The sequence below is a fragment of the Rhamphochromis longiceps genome, linkage group LG7 (assembly GCF_057381845.1).
Source record: "Rhamphochromis longiceps isolate RC_006_pf linkage group LG7, R_longiceps_female_GT1.1, whole genome shotgun sequence".
Taxonomy (NCBI): Eukaryota; Metazoa; Chordata; class Actinopteri; order Cichliformes; family Cichlidae; genus Rhamphochromis; species Rhamphochromis longiceps.
The window spans coordinates 69,889,193-69,893,757 of NC_140563.1; positions in this window are offsets into that span (position 1 = coordinate 69,889,193).

Consider the following 4,565-nt stretch of genomic DNA (forward strand, 5'->3'; position numbering starts at 1 on the left):
CAATGCAGCAGGTAGGTGACAGCGTCATGGGTACAGATGGTTTGTACCGTGTCTTCCACTCTTGACACTTAGCTCCAGCTCTACAGCCCCGTCTCCTCCGCCGTAACTCCCTGGGGATCTCTGGTCTTTCTCTGGGGTGAATCAGCTGGTTGCTAAGGGCTAACAGCTGATCCCGGGTGTAAACAATGGAGCCGATGTTTGAGATTGCTCTCCACATACTGGGGTTAAACAGTCTGTATATGATCAAATAACACAGAAATAACTTCAAGCTGTTTCTGGCTAGCATTCTTGTGACAGGTTACATGGAAAAAGTGAAAAAAGCAAGGAAAAGAAATTAAATAATTTAAAAGAACAGAAGTTGGTCAGAGCTCCTGTAACTGTAAGCCTCTCCCAAGGTGCCATCAGGGACAGCCTCGAATTGAAACTGGACAATCGCTTGTTGATTGACTCCAGGATGTCAGTAAAGTGGCAGGTGATGATGTGCCGAGGGAGTTTGCCTGGCGACATCTTTTCGATGACTGCGTCTCAATTTTGGCCGTGGAAGATGCGCTCTGGGTCATCATCACTCTGTCCTGGAAGCACTGATTGATGAAACCGTGGAGAGCGTCTAAACCAGGGGTCAGCAACCTTTAACACCCAAAGAGCCATTTGGACGCGCGTCCAGTGTTTTAATGTCTCTGGTTTTATTGCTTGAACGTAGGTAAAACGGTAGATTTGTGTGGTTAAAATCGCACATTACACCCACAAACATAAACGGGCTTCGATTCAGGTCTGCTGTCACCGAGCTGATGATGTCATTCACCTTGGGCGATTTAAACAATGATAATTATGACAAGGGGAACCTCTCGCAGTAAATAATACAGTTCAAGACTCACTGCTAACAGTTCAATGTGTGTATTGCACACATCCGGGGTCCCAGTCTGCTCTCACACACCTGGTCCAGGAACTTTTTTTTTATGCAGTGTTTCATGTCCTTGTTGGCGTCGCAAGCTCGTCCATCTTATTCACCAGCAATCTGACGTTACCAGTCACTACTGACAGGAGAGCAGGACGAAATCTTTTCCTCTCCAGTCATCCTGCTTTCCCGGCTCTGCAGCCGTGGTAGTTCCTCTTGATCATCGTGGGGATGACGTGCTGAACGCCAGCGCGGCTATGCCATCTGAGTCCCAGCAGCTGTAGCCAAAGGAGCAGAATGGCGTCGCAGTCATCACAGAGGAGTTGTAGTTTTAGGAGAACTGCGTTTCCAAGTGAATAAAAGATTACTTGACTGTGCAAGAAGTATGAACTAAGTAGTGGAAAACAAAGAATAAATAAAAGGAACAAAAAAGAGTGAAGTAGCTTTAAAAAGCAGAGAGCATGCCAGACAGGCTGCCGTCCGAGACGAGTGAAATTCTGTTCAGTGCTCAGTTTCATCTGGAGCTGCAAAATGCAGTCGAAGCCTGGCCTGTCATCGTGGAAAATGATAAGATTCTTATATAGCGCTTTTCTACTCTCCCGGAGTACTCAAAGCACTGTATACAACATGCCAGCTTCACACCCATTCTCGCAAGCACTTTCTCTATACTTAGTGCTTTCTAAGAACATTCACACACATTCATACTCCGATAAATACATCGGAGAGCAACTTGAGGTCTTGCCCAAGGATACTTGACATGCAGACTGGAGGAGCCAATGATCGAACCACCAACCTTCCAGTTATCAGTAGGTGACCTGCTCTACCTCCTGAGCTACAGCCACACCAATGCGGTAGGCACAGTGAACAGTGTGCTGTGGAGCGGGCCACACACTCGGACATATTATTAGATCTGGCTGTGTAAGCTGTCGATCCAGCCAAGTATTCTTGTCTGTTTCTTCTGGTGAGGTAATACTCAGGTACTTTAGTAAAGGGTCATTAGGTAATTTGAGCATTTGTTCAGGTGTAATGAAAGTGGGAGTGGCCTCGGTTTGTGGTTTGAAGTTGACACATGGTGCAGTTTGACCTTTATTGTACCCACTGTCTGTTCCTGTCTGATCGACTCCTATGATGAAATAAAAGGATGCTTGGTCTGCTGAAGAATGGGTTTTGAGTTTTAATAGTCAGTAGTAATGGGTTCAGACCAGTACCAGTCCCCAACTGGGGCCTAATAAAAGAAACTATTACTAATCTTTACCTTACCAGCTGTTGGTTTTGTTTGTGGGTCCCAGTACGCTGGCTGGAAATGACCAAAAGTTATGAGTTGCTGCCCTACGTTGAGGAAGGTCTTGTTCACAAGTGAGCAAGAGGGGAATGAGAGATCGACGGATGGATTGGGACTGGAGCTGCAGTGATGAGCCGCTGTACCAGTCCATCATGGTGAAGTCATTCAAGAGGGGCTCAGAGTAGAACTGCTACTCGTCCACATCGAAAGGAGCCAGATGAGCTGGTTCGGGCATCTCGGAAGGATGCCTCCTGGATGAGGTGTTGCGGGCATGTCCCAGGACCAGGACACACTGGAATTCCCCTGGATAAGCTAGAAGAGCGAGGTCTGAGGTTTTCTGCTCAGGCTGGCAGCCTCCACGACCCAGCTGCAGATAAGTGGGAGAAAATGGATGGTATAATTGTTTATATCAAATTTACAGTATTGTTTTGGTAATAGTGCAATAATGCAGCTCGATTGTCTAACTTGAGCTCTGTTATGTAGCAAATCCAGAAGAAATATGTTGTGGAAAGGAAATCGTTTGCTTGGAGGACACCAGGAGTTCAGTGAAGATGGTCACCTGCAGGTTCAAGCTCATTGCATCTCCAACCCACGTCCACTCAAGGGAAGTTAAAGACTTTCTTCTGCACTTACTTTTGGATCACAAAAATCCATGACAGTCATTCAGGCAGTAATTCCTGGACTGGAAACAAGCCATCCTTAAGATATTACAGCATGCCAGCTCCTGTGTTTGAATGCAAAACAAATGTGTAGTTGACTCTAGAGACAACCCATATGGAAAAAAACTTATAAAAGACTTTCGTCAGATGTGGCCTACTTCATATAGTGAATCATATAAGGCTTCTATGATCTACTCATGAAAGTGGCCACTTTCTCATCACTTTCATATATTGTTTTAGGAAGTATCCAAAACATACAAGTTTCATTTATATAATTTTTCAAGGGGTCTTATATCTGTTTTCACTCTTATATGCTTTTCATACAAGTTTCACACAAGACGGATAAAAACTTTATAAGATTTATATAAATCTTTTCCATATGGGAATAAATACTCGTGTGTGTGTGTGTGTGTGTGTGTGTGTGTGTGTGTGTGTGTGTGTGTGTGTGTGTGTGTGTGTGAGAGAGATTAAAAATAACAGTACAAGTAACTGAACAAACTGTAAGCGGCCTGGGAGATAAGAGGTAAACAAGGCGAGTGCTGTACCACTGATGCCAATAGATGCTTATCTGTGGAGAAGGATGCGGTGGGAGCAGCTGTGAGGTCAAGGAGAATCAGCTGCAAGCAGAGGATCATTAGTGATTTTTACTAGAGTTGTTTCTGTACCGTGAAATAAACGGAAGCTGAACTAAAACTGTCCATACAGGTTATTTCCAGTGAGATGATGATGAACCTGTGCAGCCACTATTTTTTCCAGAACTTTGGCTAAGAAAGGCAGATGTGAAATTGTCCTGAAATTGGTTCACAACCTTCCAATCTAAACATTCTTTTTCAGTATTGGGGTTATTATTGCAGTTTTAAGAGAAGATGGAACAGAACCAGATATAAGAGAGGAATGTATTGGCAATCAGTGGACCAAGAGAGGGGAGTGAGAGTTTAGTAAGATTAGTGGATCAAGTTTACACAATGACTTTAACTTAGTAATTATGGAAGATGGCTGAATTATTGTAGGAAGTTCAAATTTGGATAGAGAGGATGACAGTTGAGTAGGACAAAAAAATGCAGATAGAACAATTGACTATATCACAGGACGAGGCCAAGTGTTGGTGAAGAATCTCAGAAGCTGCTGTGGAAATATATTTGTTTGTTGTTCAGCAGAACAGTGTCCAGTATGTTGGCTGATAGACTTTTTGCATTTGCAAATAAAAGTTGGGCTGATTTTAACTCATTTACAGGATTTGTTGTTAATTATTCTGTTTGAATCATACCTACATACATAGTGTTTTGGGGTTTTTTTTCCTGTCCCGTTTGGCTCTTTTGCATCAGAATTATTGTCTAAAGGTGAAGAAAGATGCCCAACGGATTTACTTTACCAAATTGACCATCCCAGCCTTGCCATAATGGTCCATTTGATTCACCTTTTATTGTTTATTTTATTTATTATTTTCACTTGCTAGATACGGGACAGACTTGACTGGGGGAAAGAGAGGAAAAGAAAAACAGCTGAGAAGAGGGACGGGGGAGAAGGGCAAAAAACAAAAACCAACAGAATAAGCAGAGAAAAAAAATGCATATATCAATCACCTGGGTCACCTGTTGAGAAAGAAAAAAGAAAACAAGCAGAAGAGAACAAGAGTAATAGAATAAACAACATCACAATGATATATGGGAATATGACAGTAAATACTAAATATTAAACATTATTGTGCAGCACATAAGATCAACAGAAC